This window comes from Canis aureus, chromosome 26, assembly GCF_053574225.1.
Source record: "Canis aureus isolate CA01 chromosome 26, VMU_Caureus_v.1.0, whole genome shotgun sequence".
Taxonomy (NCBI): Eukaryota; Metazoa; Chordata; class Mammalia; order Carnivora; family Canidae; genus Canis; species Canis aureus.
Window position 1 is genome coordinate 24,590,279 of NC_135636.1, and position 18,783 is coordinate 24,609,061.

General features: G+C 52.8%; 2 long non-coding RNA genes across 4 annotated transcripts in view; one reads left to right on the plus strand and one right to left on the minus strand.

Annotated features, from left to right (window-relative positions):
• The window catches only part of LOC144298071 (uncharacterized), a 93,374-nt gene that overhangs the window by 8,590 nt on the left and 66,001 nt on the right, over positions 1 to 18,783 (plus strand). For 2 of the 3 annotated variants that reach the window (XR_013365050.1, XR_013365045.1), the window contains exon 1: positions 6,203 to 6,350. The exons of the other annotated variant lie outside the window; for it this stretch is intronic. This is a non-coding gene — a long non-coding RNA (uncharacterized LOC144298071). Of the gene's footprint in view, positions 1 to 6,202; positions 6,351 to 18,783 lie in introns of those variants that run through there. 3 annotated transcript variants of the gene reach the window in all.
• LOC144298072 (uncharacterized) overlaps positions 2,183 to 18,783 on the minus strand; it is a 76,938-nt gene continuing 60,337 nt past the window's right edge. The window contains exon 2 of the long non-coding RNA XR_013365051.1: positions 2,183 to 2,655. This is a non-coding gene — a long non-coding RNA (uncharacterized LOC144298072). The remainder of the gene's footprint in view (positions 2,656 to 18,783) is intronic.

Here is an 18,783-nt window from a genome sequence, read left to right on the forward strand (position 1 = left end):
CTCCAGCTCTCACCTGGATTAGAGCAGTTACCACCTCACTGGGTTCCTGCTTGCTCTCCAGCCTCCCCATCCTATCCTGCCTTGGGTCTAAACCTCCCAGTAGCCTTTCCTGTTGCCTCTTGCAGTAAAACCTAGGACTCAGTGTGGCCCACAAAGCCCTTCCTGACCTCACCGACTACCCCTTCTCTTGCCCTGGCTCACGCTACTCCAGCGATAGTCATCTCCTCTGCATTCCTTGAACATGCCGAGCAATTGCCCACCTCATGGCCTTTGTACTTGCTCCCTGGACCCAGGGCCCCCTCTCCCCAGCTAGCTACCTGGCTTGCTCCATCTCTTCCTTTGGGTCTCTACCTAAATGTCCCCTCCTCAGAGAAGCCCATCCCAACCACTCTGTCTAAAAATGTCCCATCATTTCTTACCCCACTTTTTCTTGATTGCATATAAATATTATATACTTCTTGGTGGCTCTGACTTTCCCCCTTTCAAATTTGAGCTCCATGCAGGGTCCTTATGTCTGTTCTCCTGTGCCTGGAGCTGTGCTTACACAGAGCAGGGCCTCAGTAAATAACATAGACGGAGTAAAAGAGGGGGATCAGTGGCCAGCAGCTCTGTCCAAGAGGCACCAGTTGTTCGACTGGGGGGCATGGGCTCCTCTGCCCTGACAGCCCTGCTTGGGCTGGGATTCCTCGAAGAACAGATGTCCTCATTGAAGTTGGGTTTCCTTCCCAGGCAGGCAGGCCAGGAGTCCAGTTGGCTTCATTCCTGTTCCTGAGAGGAAGTTTCTGTCCCTGGGCAGGAACTGGCCTGGCTCTCAGGGAAAACCAAAGTAACATACACCACTTTCTCCGCTCAGCTTCTGTGGCCTTGGGGACAGCAGGTGGCCACACCAGCCTCCACACTGCTGCTGCCTCCGGAGCAAGGAGGAAGGCGGGATGGGAGGTCCCCTCCAGAGCCCATTAAGTCATGGGAGCCTGGCAGCTGCTTGCCCTGTAGCTCCTCGGCTCCCATCTTGCCTGGCCAGAGTTGACTCCTCTCATGCCTCTTCATTTGTGCAGTTGAGCAAACTGAAGTTCCACGAGGGGCAGAGACCACTTGAGTGACATGGCATTGGCGGCAAACAAGGTGATGAACCAGACCCTTTGGTACCAAATCCCTTATGTGCCCTCCTTATCCACAACCCACTCTCCTCCCTCTCCTACTCCCAAGTGCCTGGAGCACTGGGTGGTCTCGTGCCTGAAATACACCACTGGAGTTTCCTCTCTCTGTGAGTGTCATGCCCTGTCCAGCCAAGAAAGTAGTAATTGACCCCCTGGAGCAGAGGAGACTGAGGCAAAGAGAGGGAAACAGGCCAAATTAGGCCATATTAGCCTGAGTCTGCGCCTCCGGGCTTTTCTCTCCCCAGCTTCCAGCAAATAATTGGGTGTAGTCAGTAGGTACTGCTGGGATTTGGGCAGAAGGGCGGCCCATAGTTAAGACTCTCTGACTTCTGGTCAAAGTCTCAAATGGAAGAAATTACTGGAGAGAATCAGGAGCAGCTGGGGTAGAGGAAGAACATGGTGGAGCAGCCGGGGCTTCCAGACTGGACGGGACCTGTGTGCGTGGGGACCTGGGGACATGGCCTTGGGGTAAGCATCAAGGGGTGGCTACAGGAAGCCAGCCCTGAGTTGCAAGGCCTCTGACCTCACTATAGACCCCAGGGCCACGCAGTGCTGCTGAGCCTGTGGGGCCCCTTGAGTGGGACAATGGTTTGGCCATCTTTGGGTCACAGATATGTACTGAGCACCTGCTGCGGCCCTGGGCCAGGGGGATGCTGGGGGACTCGGGGGGGACATTCCCTTTGGAGGGAGGGTGTGTAGATGAATGCATGGCTGATATGCACTGTTCTTGCTCAGGGAATGGGGTTTTGCTCAGGGAATGCAGTTTCCAGAAGGAAGTGAGAGGGAGAACCACATTCCAATATTAGCAAAAGGAGTAGCCTTTTGGCTTAATTTAGAGCAAGATTCGAGCTGAGGAGCTATAGGGCAAGCAGTGTAGACAGATTCCTGGGAGCCACCTCAGATTTTTGGGGACTCTCTAAGCCTCTGGAACTGAGCCAACTCCGCAGAGGAGGGAACCCCCAGAATGATCAAGGCTGGGCTTGCTTGCCTTCATCCCAGTGGGATGGGATCACAGACCAGATGAATTGAATGTAATCCAGACTTTAACCTTGTTAAATGTAGATTCTAACTCAGCCGGGTCAGGCTGGGGCCTGAGACTCTGCCCTGTAGAACCAACTCCAAGATGAGGCTCAAGCTTGCTGGTCTTTGAGTAGCAAAGTATGTGTCTCGCTCACCGTACTGGGTGGCCTGAGAATCCTATCTGCTGCTTAGTTGCAGGCCCAAATCCTTCAGGGTGTCATTTGAGGCTCTTGACAAATTTTATAGCCTCTTCCTCCCAGCCTGAGGGCCTCAAACTTGCCACCATTTGTACAAGAACCAAATGGATCTTTCCCCGACCCCATGCAAACCCCACCCCTTCACTGCTTGATGCCAAAGCTTCAGCGGGAAGCAGTGGGCTTCAGAGCCAGTCAGCTTGGGTCTGGATTCCAGCCTTGCCAGCTACAGGTGGCGTGACTTTGGGTAAGAGACTTTGCTTCTCTGTGCTTCAGTTTCTCATCTGTAAAGAGGGAAAAAAAAAACAAAAAACATGATAGCCTCTTTACAGGGCTATTCTGAAGATTCAAAGAAATAATATATATCAAAAGTCTGGCACACAGGAGGCACTCAATAAATGTTCTATCACTTTCCCACCAGTTCTACCTGTCGTTTCAGGTAGTGATCTGTGTGTTTTCATCTCATTATTTCAAGTTTTTCTATTTTTGTGTCTGTGTGTCTGTATGTTCTATGAAGTATATAACGTGTCATCCAAAGAGGTATAAACATTTATAAATAAACATACATTGAGGATGTATGTTTAAAATGTTTTTACTGAAAAATAAAATAAAATGTTTTTTCTGATAGGGAATATGATAAAAATGTTGAAGATCACTGTTTTGAAACCCAGTAGAATTGATAGAAACAGAGAATATTAGAGCTGGATGGATTTTGAAGGCCTTCTTCAGTCCTGCCCCCCCAACCCAGCACTCTTTCTCCCATCTGATGCACAAACCTCTCTGTTACACTAGATTGCCTCTAGCAACGGGGAACTCATTACCTTTCTGGGCAATCCATTTTGTTCAGCTCTAGGAATGATTTCCTGAACTCAATGCCTGCGTGTGTTTCAGCTGTTTCTGAGCTGTGCTCCACTGTGTCACAGCTCCGGGATCTCTCTCCCAAGGGCCAAAAGCCAGGCTGTGTGCACAGTAGGCCTGCAGCTATGTCCCATGAATGAGTGGGAATGGCAGAGGGATGGGGGGGCATTGGAAGGATGACTCTCTTGTCAATTCTCCTTTGGCGGGTTCACTAACAACTTAGTGGTGTATGTATAATATGTATCTAAGTAATGTGTATCTTTGGGTTTGTCTAAAAGTGTTTGTGCATATATGTGCATACTATTGTGTTTCTCTGTGTGGCTCTGTCTCTATAGATGAGTGTGTGTTGCACAGCAAGTATCCATGTGTGCTACGCATGTCTTTCTCTTGGTCTTAATATATGTATGTGTTGGGGGGGGTGTCACTGTAGAGTTGTGTGTCTGCCTCTATTTGTTTGTCTTGTTTGCATGTGTGTGAGTGCCATGCTGTCTGCAGATGCCCATGTGTGATGTGCAAGCTCCTCTGTGTCTTTGTGTGTCTGTGTGCCTGGGGCCTGTGTGTGTGTGTGTGTGTGTGTGTGTGTGTGTGTGTCTGCATGAGTGTGTCTCCTCTCCCCTACTTAGCCTTATTGGGGAGCCAGGAGTGACTCCCCTGCAGCCTGGTCGCCCTCTGACTGGCAGGCAGCAAGAGCTCCACACCCCCCCTCTCCTGCTCCGCGGCTGTGCTAATCACTGGGTTATATGCAGATGGCAAATGTGTGGCTGCCAGCCTTGGAGGAGGGAATGTGGAGGGGGGTGTGCAGATGAGCAGACACCAAGGAGGGAGAAGACAATTTCAAGGCAGAAAGGGGAAAACAAGCCTGCTTGCCTTTGGAGTTAAGGGTGTAGGGTTCTCTCCAGAGGCATGAATTTTATTAAGAGAATGTGATGTCTATGATATTTTCCTTCTGATCAAGTTAGAGTCTTAGAATCACAGGATTCTAGAATTCTAGAATTGTAGATCTAGAGGATTCTAGAATCTCAGCCTCATGCAACTCTAGACTCTTAGAATGGTGTTCCAGGACTCTAATCCTCCTGGGATCTTAGGATGTTCAAACACAAATCTTCTCTTTCTCCCTGTTCTCTTGCTTTTCTTTGAATAGAATCATGGCCAAGGAATGACCTTGAAAGTTCATCCTGTCTACCCCCCTGACTCTGGGCCGGGCAGTGGAGAGAGTCTGGCCCACTCAGCTGGGACATTCTTGGGGATGTTGTACTGGAATCTTCCCTTGGCAAGGACTTGTCTCCCGAATGGTCTGGGCTCTCATATTACCCCCGCCACCTACTGCGAGCACTGCCGCCTTCCTCTCAAAGACAAAGGCGCCTATGTTCCCAGGGTATGTTTTCAGCCATTCAGGAGCTGGCCTAACAGCCTGCAGGTATGAGGAAAGCCAGGGCAGGGCGCGGCTCCTCTGAGCAACTCTGCTGTGGAGGCTCAGTAACTCAGCTTGGGGTGGAGTGGGTGGCTAATCAGGCGGAGATACTCCCCAGGATGCCCAATAGGGTCTCTCCTTCCCCTTATGGCTTCTCAGGATGGCAGCTTAAAAGGCTAGTCCTATGGCAGGGATCCTGGGAGCCATGGACTGTCTCTGAGGGAGGCCACTCCACTGTACTTTGACCTCCTCCAGGACTCACCCAAACTTCTGAGCATGGCAGCTTTTCAGGCCCGGACTGCTTGCTAGCCAGCCCATCTCTCCCTCCACACGTGTCCAGCCACACTGAACTCCCTACTCACCTTGAATCTATTTAACTTCTTCATGCCTCCAAATCTGTGTGGGCTTGTTCCTTTCTACCTCTTCGTCATGATGTAAAACTCTTATCCATCCGTGGAATGCAAGGTCTCACTCAACCTTAAGTGCCATGAAAGAGTTTGACTTATTTCATACTTTATTTCCGAGAATCTACAACAGTGTTTGACACGCCATAGGCACTCAATCAATGTTTGTTGAATGACTAACCGATTGAATGTATCTTTCAGTTTTTCCCCTCTGAAACCTCTATTCCCTATCCCTTTATAGGTGTCTCCCGGGGCCCACACCTCCCCTAGGATTACCTGTGGCCCAGAACTTCTGCCTTAGGTCATGAATCTTTGCTTTCTTTGTCTGTCTTCTCTACCAGACCAGGAACCCCTTGAAGTTAGACCAGTGCCCGATCAATCTTTCTACATATAGCGTCCAGTTCAGAGCCTGACACCCAGCAGTGCCCAGTCAATGCAGAGCAGTTGCCAGCAGCCCAGCTTGGTAACTTGAAATCCCCCATTGGTCCCAACTGTGAGCACTGGTCCAAGCTGTTGGCAACATCTGCTCCAAAGTCTCATTCGCAATTATATGTTCCCAGGCTCTTGCCACTTAATATTTAATAACCAGGCGGCTGGCCTTCTCTGGCAGCCACTTAAGCCCCTGATTGCCTCTTGTCTGAACTTGGCCCTGAGTGAGGCGGGGACCACACTGGGGTTAACTATGAGGCCTGTATCCTGAGACTGGGGCCAGCATTGGGCCAGAGCCTTGGGGACAGGAGGAAGGAATGCAGGTCGGTGTGAGGCTCCCGGATGACCTTCCCGGGGAGGCAGCCTGTGCATTTGCTCCAGCTGGCCCCACCTCTCCTCCCCACCACAGAAGGAAGGCTGTGCCAGCTCCATGCCCCCCCACTCCGACCCGTAAGCCAGGGAGCAGGATAGAGGAAAAATGTCAATGGGGCCTTCCCTGACTCACATCCGAACTGGGTGAGGAGGAAGAAAGGGGCATTCCGCCTGGGCTGAATCCCAGCAGGAAAGGTGGGTCTATCCTCTGTGGCTTGGCCCCCAGGAGCCAGGGCCGGCCCATCGGGTTGGGGGTGGGGAGGCCCTGGCGCCTCTGCGCGGGGCGGGAGTTGGCAGCTCTGCCGGCCTCTCCTGGTGCAGGGCTGGGGAGTCCTTCCAAGTGGGCTGTGCAAGGAGGTGAGGCAGGGCTACAGTGATCTGTCCCTCCGGATGCCCGAGCCGCTGCCCTGTACTGGGACATGCTGCAGGCTGCACAGGCCGCCTCTGCTGGACTGCTAGGGAAAAGGGTGCGGAGGAGTCACGGGAAGGTTGAGAAAAGGCAAGGGTAAGTGCAAAGGCTCTGAGGTGGGACTCCTGGCACTGCTGAAGCCTCAGGGTCAGGAAACTGTCTTCAGGACAAGTTCATCAGTGGATTCTGGAGGAAGATGCCATTGGAATTCAAGCCTGGGAAATCGTAGACTTTTCAGATCCCAGAGGGGATTTTACAGCATCGGGAGACTTGGTTTCTGGGTCTTGCTCTGCCCCTGACAAGCTCAGTGACCGTGGGTGGGTCCCTGCCCAAGGCTCATGCTGTCCTTGCACACACTGGACGCTTCCAGTGTGGAGAGTCCTCCGTTCTTCCCTCAGAGGTCATCTGGCCCAAACCAGGGAACTGAGACCCGAAATGCCACCCTGCATAATATGCAGGGCTGGTCCTGGAAGAAGGTTGGGCAAGACACTCTGCTCTTTAATGGGCTGTATTTATTGAGCACGTCTATGTGCAAGGTGCCTTGCTAAATCAACCCTTGACTGGTGAAGACTCTCATGTAGTGCCCTGTCACCCTCATCCTCTCTCTTCCTCTCATCCCCTCACCCACTCACAGGGTCTGTTGACAGCACCTTTAAACCCCAGTTCTAGTCCATTTGCCTCTTTCTACCCTGGCCTATACTCCCGAACCCAAACAGCACCTGTCCTCCCCCAGACGCTGTGCCAGCCCTCTCCAGGGTCTCCCGCTCCCACCATGGCCCCTGCAATCCTTCCCCAACCAGCAGCCAGGAGGCCTTTGAATGATCTAAATTGGGTCATGTCCCTGCCCTGCTTTTGAACCTCCAGGGCTGCTGTGGTGCTTAGAATCAAACCTCAATCCTGTAGCTGACACTGCCCTCTATACGTCCCTCCATCTTCTCAGGTTGTATCATTTTTGCTGCTCACTTGGCCAGATTCAACCCAAGGCCTCCGTGCTTGCTGTTCCCTCTTCCAGAGACCCTCCTGGAACTGCTGCCACCGTGATATCAGGGACACGCTTCTTGATTTTGCTCCCCAGCTTGGTCTCCTACCGCCTGAGGTTGGAGGCTGAGGGTCTAGGATGAAGCCCAGCTTTGCTCAAGCCCCTCCACCCAGACACCACCCCTGGCAGCTCCTGGAAGCCCTCCCCCCACACTGGTTGCTGGGCAGTGATCTTAGCCCCCCTGCCCCTGCTGTGGGTTTCCAGCACCTTTCCTCTCTGCTGCAGACATTTCTATACAAATTAATGGAATAACAAGGTATTTCTCCATTATCTGATGCAAATACCTTTTTGTTGCTCCTGCCATCTCTCTGTGATCTGGCCCATGGGCCTCCTGCTGCAGGCTCCAGCCAAGGCCAGGACAGGGCACTCCCCCTGCCCCCACCATAGTCCCTGAAATGCTAGGGCCCAGGAAGTCACCAGTCCTCTTCCAGCCACCGTGTGCAGATCTTTTTGCATGTTCAGTCTTCACACGGTTGCATACAATTCTGGCACCCGTTGTGCAGACTTGGAGATGGAAGTCTGTGTATGCTCAAATGAGGGGGTCCAGTGAGGTCTGGACATGCACTCCAGGGCCTGACCCCCTCCACCACCCCTCCTTCAGGGCTTTATCCTCATGACCCCTTTAGACCATTTCTCTATCAATTACATATTAGCATCTCCATTTACAGGTGGAGATGAGGGTGGTGACTGGCTCACAGCCATATTGGTGGGGAGTGGGACTACGTGCCCTGACCAGGGTGCCCAGGAGGGTGGACGTTTGAATATGAGGGTGTAGTGGAGTAGAGGGACTCCCAAAGCTTGCCCCCTTGGAAACTTCCATCCTGTGACCCCACATCACCAAGCATATCTGGCTTAGTTCCCATTTAGTGCCTCAAGCATGTCCAGGGCAACTGGAAGGTATCCTGGGGTCACTGGCAAACTCTGGGGTCACCCAGAGAGATAAGATACCTCTCTACCAAATGACTGTGTGTTTCTGAGAAGACAGCAGCACAAACAGCAGCCCCCCCATCCCTGGCTGAGGATATGGGGAGGGAAGAAAAAGGTGTGAGGCTCTATAGAGGTTGTGATGCTCTGCAGGGGAGAGGTCTGCTCAAGGTAGGACTCCCAGGGTGGGCAAAGGTTGAGAGGTTAGGAGTTGAGGGGTGTCCCAAAAGAGCCTCCCCCTCCTGCTTCTCCTCTTAGTGGGTCACCTAAGCCACCTCAGACTGAAGGTTTGCCCCTACAATGACTGCCAAGTATCTCTGACTCTTCCTGGACGTCCCTCTTGGATGTCCCATTAGCCCTAGGAAAGAACTTGCCAGCTACCCACCCACCCACCCTTAGGCCATGGTTCTTCCATCTGGCCTCCACAAGCATGGGTCAGACTTTCTGCAAGTCAGGACAGTTCTCTACCTCTCAGTGGCGGTCCCAGGACTCCAAGGGCTTTCCAAGCCACCAAGTGCTCCTCCAGCCCCATGGAGCTGTCACATGACATTTCTCTGACTCTGCCTCCAGGTGATTGTGCAAGAGCACTATCTTGCCACATTTGCCCGGTAAACTCTTACTCATCTGTCAGGGCCCAGCTCTCAAGGACCTCCTTTAGGAGGCTTTCCAAAACAAGCTCCCCATCCCAGGTTAAGGGTTCCAGCCTATGCAGCTCCTTCCCTTAGTGAGTGTCTCCATGAAGCTTACAGCCTGCACATGCTTCTTCCTTTCCCACTAGACTGTGGGATCCAGGAGAGTTGGGCTGGTAGCTGTGGGAAGGCAGAGACAGACCCTGATCACAGCATAGCACTAGGAAGGCGGGCTCTGGAGCCTCCATTTGAGGGGTCTTGAGTTCAACTCCTGCCTCTATCAGGAAGGACAGAGCTGCACAGCCTTGTACAGCGAAACTTAAGCTCCCTGTCCTCCACTTTCTCATCTGTAAAATGGACAAAATATTCCTTCTTCTCTGCGGCTGTTCTGAGTATGGAATAAGCGTGAGGGTGCTTAGAAGAGGGCCTAGCACATAGTAAATGCTCAATAAATACTAGTTCTCATTGTCACCTCCAGATCCCATACAAGTGGCACTTTGAAAGGTCTATTCACCTAACAAATAAAAAACTCGTTCTGTCTAGGTCAGAATCGTCTTTAAGCCACTGTTTCTCAAACTCAGATGAGCATCAGAATCAGTTAGGGTGGTGTGAAAAAGACAGATTAGTCAGCCCCAGCAGGTCCTAGGTGGACCTGGGAACAAGCTTTTTAGCAAGAACCTTGTATCCCATTTTTTAAGATTTATTTATTTAATAGAGTGAGTGTGTGTGCAAGAGGGGGGAGGGGCAGAAGGAGAGGGAGACAAGGAGGCTCCCCGCTGATCAGGGAGTCCAATGCGGGGCTCCATCCCAGGACCCTGAGATCATGACCTGAGCTGAAAGGAAGGTGCTTAACCAACCGAGCCCCTCGGGCGCCCCTCCCTGTATCCCATTCTGATGCAGGTGGTCCAAGACCAGTCTCAGACCCACTGCTCTGGCAGGGATGGAAGTGTGTGTGTGTGTGTGTGTGTGTGTGTGTGATAAAAGAGGGCTTTGCCAGGGAAGTATGACTCCAGTGACCAGCTTCTCCTACTGCCATCCACTACCCCAGCCGGGAAGGTTTGGGGATAGAGCAGAGCAGTCAAGGCCCTGCCTCTGGAGACAGGAGGCCCGGGGTTCCAATCCTGACTCCCCTCTTCCAGGCAGGCGGCTTTTCCTCCGTGTCCGTTCCCCTCCCTGAGACGTGGAGCTTCCAGAGGCTTCCACCTCCCTGCTGGGAGGGTTGGATGAGTCTTCTTTCAGAGACACCCCTGAGAGCAAGACACAGTGAGCACTCAGCAGGCAAGGGTGGCTGCTACCTTCGCCCTGCAGCCGTTTGTCTTCTGAGGCCGGCTCTCCCTGAGTGTTTTATTTTCTGGTGATGGATTCCAGCTCATGTTCGGGGCCTGCACCGGCATACAAATGCCAAGAGCAGAGGCGGCCCCAGGATCTGTCCTCGCCTGCTCTCTGCCAAGCACCAGGCTGTGAGTTTCCAGCAGGCCCGGAAGTCCCAGGGCCTCTTCTGAGGCCGGGACCACCATGCCCCATGGTGGCCGGAAGCAGCCTGACTGCCGGTCCCTTTGAGAGTGGTGTCCCTTTGAGAGAGCGACGGCTGGGAGGTCTTCGGGGACTCGGGAGCTGCTGGGACAATCGGTCGCTGTTTGGGGGAGTGAGGTTGGCAAGGCCTCGCCCCTCGGCACTGAGCCCCTGCCAGCCCCTGCCGAGCCCTGCCAAGCCTGGGCCTGGTTTCCCACTGCCGGGCGCCTCCAGGGCTCTTGAGGAGGGGGCACAGGGGGACTCACTGCCTTAGCTCTGGTACAAGAGGCCCAAGCAGGTTTGCAGAGCAGCAGACATGCTCTGCCGGGGCCTTGTCATCCGCCAGGCTGAGGGCGGATTGCTTAGAGCCAGCCCCAGGCAGGCACCTCACTGGGCCGCACAGGCCTCAGGGATGTGGAAGGTCCATGCACTTGGGTGGTCCTTGTCACGTGCCTTGGTTGGAGAAACAACTGTGGACAAAACAGGCTCTGGCCATTGTGCAGCCTAGAGAAAAATAAGGGAAAAAAAGAAGGAGCACAAGGGGACAGAAATTCATGGTGTGGGGCTTTTTCTTTTAATTGCAGTCTAGCTGATACATGAAGTTACACGAGTTTCAGGCGTACAACATAGCAATTCGACAAGGCTCTATGTTCCCGTGTGCTCACCGCGAGCGTAGCTGCTGTCTGTGTCTGGCCTGGGTTGTATCCTACTTTGTACCCACTAGTCAATGGGCTTTTCTGGGCCTTAGCTTGATTATCTGTGTACTGGGGCTAATTCCCCATACATTAGAGACTGGCAAGAGGTGGGTGGGGTCAGGATATGATGGTGATAAGAAAACCTCAGCCCCCCACCCCCTCCAGGTGGCTAAAGCTGTGGCCTTACACCTCAGAGCAGCCATCCCTGAGATGTGTTCAGGAGGAAGCATCCCTATGCAGGGATGCTAGTCTGTGGGCCTGGTGGGCTTCAACAGACTTCCCCAGGGGGTTCTGGTGCAGGGAGCTGCAGGACCACCCCAGGGGCGAGGTTGCTGTTAAACCTTGTGCAAATGAGAGACCTCAGTGGCCCCCCTCTGGTCCCCTCCCAGGGCTCTGTCTGCTTTTCCTCTGTGGCATCCATCACGCTCATAATTACTTGTGTAGCATCTGTCTGCTTCTCTGGGCTGGTTCTCATTCTCCACTGGCCATGTTCATGGCTGGGTCCCCAGCACCGAGCAGCCTGCCTGGGGCGTAATAACTGTTTGTTGGGAAAACAAACAAACAGACGCCTGGCTGGCTGAATGAATGCATGGAAGCTCTTTGGAGCAGCAGGACTCAGTGTTCCCCCCAGGACTGGGTTCTAACACAGGCTCTGCAGCCATATCCTTTTTGTGTGATCTTGGGCAAGTCACAGTGTCCTCTGAAGAATTTGGTTCGTGAGGAAGGGTGGGTTCAGAGGATCTTGGAGGATTCTGGACAGACATATGGGAACAATTCCAGGGAGAGGGAGCATGACAGCACACAGCTTATTCAGCGGGCAGCCAGATGTCCGGGGGCAGGAACCAGTGGTCCTCCTGCCCTGTGCCACGTGTGGGAATGTGCTGCGTGCGCTGGTGTGATGTATATCTTGGTGTGTATGAGTGTGCAAGGAAGCGAAGGCCCAGAGAGAGGTAAAGCCCTCGCTCACTCTGATGCCCCTCAGGGTTGGGGGGCAAGCAGCTCCCATCCTTTCTCAGGTTGGAACCAGGTTGAGGGGGCTATGCTGTGCAGCAGGAGGACAAGGCAGGCCTCTTTGGGGAGCGGTAGGAGCTGTGAAGACCAGGCTGATGAGCCCCCACGTGGGCCTGGAGGCACCAGGAGCCCAGGGAGCCCAAGGAGCCCAGGGAAGCTTTGAGGGAGAAAATGCACCATCAGATAAGTTCCTTGGCTGCTGATGCTGCTGAGGTAGCCGCAGGGCACTGGGCATTGCCGATGGAGTCATCACCCAGACCTCAGGCTCACTCCTTCCTTCTGGAGGAATCACAACAGAGCGTTTCTTAAATTGGGGCTGGGGTGGGAGGGAGTGCTGTTTGTGCAGCTTAGGTCAGTGGCTGTGTGTGTGTGTGTGTGTGTGTGTGTGTGTGTGTATGTTTGTGTGTGTGTGTGTGTTCCTTCGGGGGTGACTCTGAGTGGACCCCCGTGCCTCTACAAGAGGGAATTCTATCATGGAAATCGTTTGGTGGCCCCCGGGTGGCACAGGGTCGCACAGCAAGCTGGCACTAGAATATTTTGAGCTTGCAGTAATGAAAGCAAACGGCAATTTGGCGTGTCTTCAGGCTTGAAAGCCGCAGCCCTGCGTTCAGTCACTGGCGGCCGTGATTACCCACCGCTAATGGGGGCTGCAATCCCGGGCCAGGGGGGAGGGAGAGAGGGCTCAGAGAGGTTAAGTGACTTGCCCAGCGTCACAGGGCGCCCAGCTGGTAATGAGAGGGCAAGGTCCTAGGCGCAGAGTTTGGCCTCTGCCCCTCCCCCAAGGCCAGGCCGCTCCCCAGAATGGATCATCTCTTCGAGCGTTCCTAAGCGCTGGTTTCCATAGCAGCAGGGCCATTCCTGCACAATGGATCCCCCATCTTCCCTGGGCTTTGCTGCTGTGGGGGCTGCAGGGGCGGGAGAGGCTCGGGGTGGGGGGGGGGGACAGCTGGTGTGAGGCAGAGAGGATTCCAGAGAGGATTCCGATGGTCACGGGGCTCCCGGCTCTTACAGAAGGGCCACTCTTATTTTTTCAGTTCTTCCCTTTCGGCTCCCCGGTTGGGTTCACTTCTAGGCAAAGGGTGTGGAGAGAAGAGAGAGAAATATGAAAACACCAGAGACAGAGAATGGGAAAGATAGACACAGAAGAAATCACACAGAAGGCAAGACAGAGGAAAATGGAGAAGCATGTGCCGCTTGGCAGACAAATCATTTCATCTTTACCACCTTGAGAAGTGGGTTCTGTGTACTCCCATTTTACAGATGATGAAACTGAGGGCAAATGTAGGGCTTCTCAGAGTGTAGCCCGAGAGCCAGCCTGTCTCACCGGGGCAATGGTGGGGAGGGTGCTGGGCAAAACACAGGTTCTCTGACTTTGCCCTGGACCCATGCCATCAGATTCTCTGGAGTGGGGCCAGGAATCTGCACTTAGGAATTCCCGAGGAGAATTTTCTAGAGTAAAGTTTGAGAGTGTCCACTGCTGGGATGGCTGCACTTCACTCTGCCTAAGCTTAGGCAGCAGGGAAATACAGAGCCAGGATTTAGGACCCAGGAGGACGCAAGAAAGAAAGGAAAGGGACAAAGAGAAGCTTTTCAAAGCAAGACAGATATGCCTCTGAAGAAGAGGCAGAGAGGGAAATAGGTAGAAAGAGACTGGGGGGGAAAGTCCATAGAACTTTAGGGAAGGCGCCATCTGCTAGGATTGGAGCGAGTTCTGTTGACCATAGACCATCTTCCCTCTGAACACAGTCCCTCACTCAAGTCTTAGGATGAGATAGGTCCTGTTGTTCTCATTTTCTGGATAATGAAACACAAAGAGCGGAGCCAGGCTTGAGCCCCAGTGCCCCGGCTTTGGAAAAGGTGCTGGCTCTCATAAGCAGGCCAGCCGCCTCTTACACAGAAATCTTATGGAGAGAGGGTCAGGTAGGTGGAGAGCCAACAGAGCTCACCCCTATCCCCAGAGAGGACCCCAACAACAGCCCCAGTGAGGCCAGGAGTCCCAGAGGCCTGGGCCACTGGCTGGTGGCCTATCTGCTTTCCCTTCCTGATTAGGCAAACAGAGAGGAGGCTCGGACCTGGACCCAGATCTTGGCCCTACCACTTGCTACCCATGTGGCCCTGGGCAAGCTTCTTTGCCTTTCTGTGCCTCAGTTCCTTTACTCACAAATTGGGGATACTAATGAGATGCAGCTCAAAGGGTTGTCGTGAGGCCCCATCTGACATAGACATGAGCAGTGCCTAGAGCAGAACCTGTGCTAGAGAGTGTTCCGTAACAGAGAGCCGTCAGGAAGTACTGGGAAGCACAGGGGTCACATAGAAGGTCCTCACAGACGGTGTGTTTCTTGGGGCTCTCTGGCCGGAACTGGGGCAAGGGATGGGGAGAGGCTCCTAGGAAGCCCTGCTCTTCTCTGAGTGCAGGTCAAACGTACCAAACACAGAATCACTGGTGGGGCAGAAACCATCACCCCACTCATCCCAACACCTGCTGCTACAGGCCCCCCAGGCCCAGCGAGCCTCAGTGGGTCTTACTGGGGAGCTCTCAGCCCTTGACTCATGAGAGCTCACACCCCAATCTGCTCTGCCCAGAGACTTCAGTGGCTCTGATGGGCACCACTGTGTCCACTGGGCCTCTTTGCCAGGTATCCTCTGGGCACCTTAGTGAAGCACCCAGGTGAGGCATGGGAGCCCTAAGGATTCCCCCTTCACCGTCCTGGGAGGAATGAGTAGTTCCATTTTACAGATGAGGAGACAGAGGCTCAGAGCAGTAGAGTGACTCACCCCAGGCCGCAAAGTAAATGGTACAGCTGGGACCCACCTGTAGCTGTGCTCTAGTTACCTCCAATGAGCATTTATCGGCTCCTGCTATATACTGAGCTTTGGTGATACACGTGAGTAGGTCCTTACCTGCATCTCTCACAGGCTGGGACCAAGCAGAGGAGGAAGGAAGTCCTTCCCATGTGATGTGATGGGAGCTGCGGCAGCAGCTGACATTTCCCGAATATGCCAGGTGCACTCCCCAGGATGGTTCACATAGAGACTCGTTACCCCTCTCCACAGGTGGTGACATCACTTGGGTGGTGATGAACAGCCACCCTTGGTCCAGCACCTGTTTTGAAATGTGGGCAGTCTTGGGTTGAGTGGAAAGTGGAGTGGGGGCGGTTGGGAATGAGCCTTGTGATCCCTGGGCCTTTCTTCATGCGAGAATTTCCTGCCTTCACTCTTCTGAAAATGCAGACCAGCTAAAAGCTCCGGTGTCCCTTAACCACCACGATTGCACTGGCTGCATTTTCCATGATTGGATCTTTGGGACTCCACTTACCATATGAGGGTGAGTCTGTTAGCATTACTCCATCTCTGGATGAAGAACACCATGGCGCAGGGGTTCCAAGTAGGGAGGATTTGAACCTGGTACGTGGATGATGAGACCTTTTCCCCCACTCCTGCTTCCTGGTTCTCCAGGAAGGGAGGGAGGAGGGCAGGTTAGCAGGTGGGACATGGGCTAGAGTGGAAAGGAAGCAGGAGTCAAGCCTGAGAAGAGGGGAGAAGAGGGTGGAGGAGGGGACCGGGGTGTGGAGGGCTAGTCCAGGGCTTGCTGGGCGGCCGACTAGGCTGCAGGGCAGAGTGAGCGGGGAGCATCCACCAAGGCAGGTGGCGGTCTGTGAGCCCCACAAGTATTCTCCTGCAGGGTGGTGACAGCTGCTGCCTCTTGTCGACCAGATGATGCTCTGCTAGGAAAATGCAAGACAGGTCATGCCTTCCTCTGCCCAGAAACCCCTATGGCTCCCTGTTGCATGCAGAGAAAAGTCGAAGTCCTTGCAGTAGCCTGGAGGCCTTGCCCTGTTGGCCCCTGCCTCTGCCCTGACCTTGCCTTCATCCAGTCTCCCCTTGCCCAGGTGCTTCTGGAACGTGTCTATCTGCAAAGCTCTTCCCTGAGATATCGTGTGGTCCTCTCACTTTGCCAAACTCTTTTTTTAGGGAGGTCTTCCCTGACTACTCTTCTTCCCACCCCACTCCCCTTCCCCTTTCTTGGTTTAATTATTACTTCCCTTATCCTCATCCAGTATATCATGTATTTTAATTATTTCTTTAGTGTGTGGCAGCCCTGTGATAACATCAGCTCTCTCAGAACCAGGATGTTGTCTACTTTGTTCACTGCCATGTCCCCAGAGCCTAAAATGATGCCTGGCACATAGTAGGTGCTCAATAAAGCAATTGTGGCATGAATATAAATAGCAGCAAGAATTATATTTCATCATTGTCAACCCTCTGCAAGTTACCTCCTCTGAGGCTCAGAGAAAACAAGGGACCCAAGGTCACACAGCAGGTAAGGGGGTGTGGTGGGTACCCAGCTCCACCGTAGGAAGGAAAGATTTATTGCCTGGCTGCTGGGGTGTAGTAAGTAGAGTCTCAGAGATCCAAAGACCTTAAAAAGCAACATAATGCAATCACAGGGCTAGGGAACATCAAAGCTTTTAAGTGGTCTGCACTGTCACAAGAGTAAAGACGTGAAATTCACACTGCCCACCATCCCCAGAGAGACCCAGGGGCCACAGTGGTGCCATGCACCTGACTCACATTAACTCTGTCATTCTTCCCAACAACGTGCAGGATGGTTACTATTATTATCATCCCACTTTATAGATGGGAAAACTGAGGCTCAGATAAGCTAAGTAGTCCAAAGTCTCAGAGCTAGTACGTAGCCAGAGCCAGGATCTAAACCCAGGCATTCTGGCTGCGAAGCTCAGGCTATGCTGAGACCTTTCCCCCACTCCTGCTTCCTGGTTCTCCACTTGTTATGCTGCTTGGGCACGCCAGCCCAGCCCCAGCTGCCCAGTTGTGCACTTTGGACATTATCTGGGGAGTCTTGGGCCAAATCCCTGGAACCTGTCTTGGGCAAGTAGACTCAGTGCAAGGAGTTAACATTTCGAGACGAGATCATAAACTGCTAAGGGAAAGCTTTTCCCCAGAAGCATATCAGGCATCCCACATCCACCTCCATAGGGAGACAAAGGTGAGAAGTCTGCTCCAAGGCTGCTCATGTAGCAAAAGCCTTCGGAGTGATGTTTCCTGATGTGTCTCCTCACCCCGACTGCAGTCCCAACCCCCCCATCCCATTGGTGCCCCGGGAATGGGGTTCCTTGAGAGAAGCGTTGGTTTCCCCCACTGCCTGCTTTGTTCCAGTTCTGCCTCCTGCGTGGACTCTGGGACCAACCAGGAACCAGAAAACGGACTCTGGAGGGGATGGCATAGGACAGCCCTGGCTAACATCTGCCCTCCCTCTGGGCACCTTCCCCAGCCCACAGGTATCGTTGTTAGCTCCTTTTACTCTGTATTTCCTGAGGAATTGCTGTGTGCCATGTGGCCTCACAGTCAGAACCCCACTGAAGCCTCAAACAATTCTGTGTATGTAGTCATTTTGCAAAGCAGCTAATCAATATTTATTGAGTACTTACTGTATGCCTGGCACTTAACTAGACCCTGGGATACAGCATAGAAGAAGAAGACAAAGAACCTGGCTCTTGGGGAACTTAGGGTCCAGGCAGGTAAGACAGATAGATGGGGAAGGAGGCCATTGAGGCCAGAGTAGAATAAAGAGAAATGCAGAGGGGCTGTGCAAGCACAGAATCAATAAATCAATAAAAAATTAATAAATATCTTTGGTGGAATGAAAGCTCTGATACTCCGCAGGGTCATAGCTCTCAGGTATGACCTCCAAAGTACCATCCTATTTAGTGATCAGGGCGGGATGGTTGCTGTAACAAACAACCCCAAACTCTCAGTGGTCAATTCAATAGTGTGTTTCTCACTCATGCTAAAACCCTGTGTGGGTCAACTCATCACAGTCATTGGGACACCTCTCCTACTACCCAGTGGCTCTGACATACTTTTAGGTGTTGGAGCTCCTTTCTGGATCTTTTGCCTCCCCCAGTGGAGGAGAAGAAAAGGTAGGACTAGGGCCATGTAGGAGATTTCATGGGCATGCTTGGAAGGGGCTCATGGCCATCTCACCTGGTCTGTTTGGGGACCCAGGTAGTGACCTAGCAGTGATGGAAGTACAGGGTCACGACCCAGGAACTTGCCTGATCTTCTCAGGGTGTATAGAAAGGGGGGCATGGATTCGGGTGGCCACCAGCTTCTGCCCAGTAGATGTCTGTTCCACTATGTTGGTCAGAATTCCGTCAGTTTCAATAGATAAGAAGCCAACTTGTACTTACTTAAGAAAGAAAGGGAATGTACTGGTTCTAAGGTAGGAAGGCAGTTTCAGGAATAGCTGGACAGAGGGATTCGACAGTCATCTTTTCTTTTCTTTTTTAAGATTTTATTTATTTATTCATAAGACAGAGAGAGACAGAGAGAGAGAGAGAGAGGCAGAGACACAGGCAGAGGGAGAAGCAGGCTTCCTGCAAGGAGCCCAATATGGGACTCGATCCTGGATCCTGGGATCAGGCCCTAAGCCGAAGGCAGACTCTTAACTGCTGAGCCACCCAGGTGTCCTGACAGTCATCTTTTTGCTTTATCCTATAAGCCCACTCTCCACATGTAATAGGGAAGAGGGCCACTAACAAGCAGACTAAGACTCGTGTACCCCAAGATCAGCAATCTGGCCAGAGAAAGGGCTCCTTTCTCCTACATATCATATATCCATGTATATGTCCCTACATCAATAACAGAAAAATCACTTTGATCCTCCATGACGCCCATGACCACCCTTGTCTGAATGC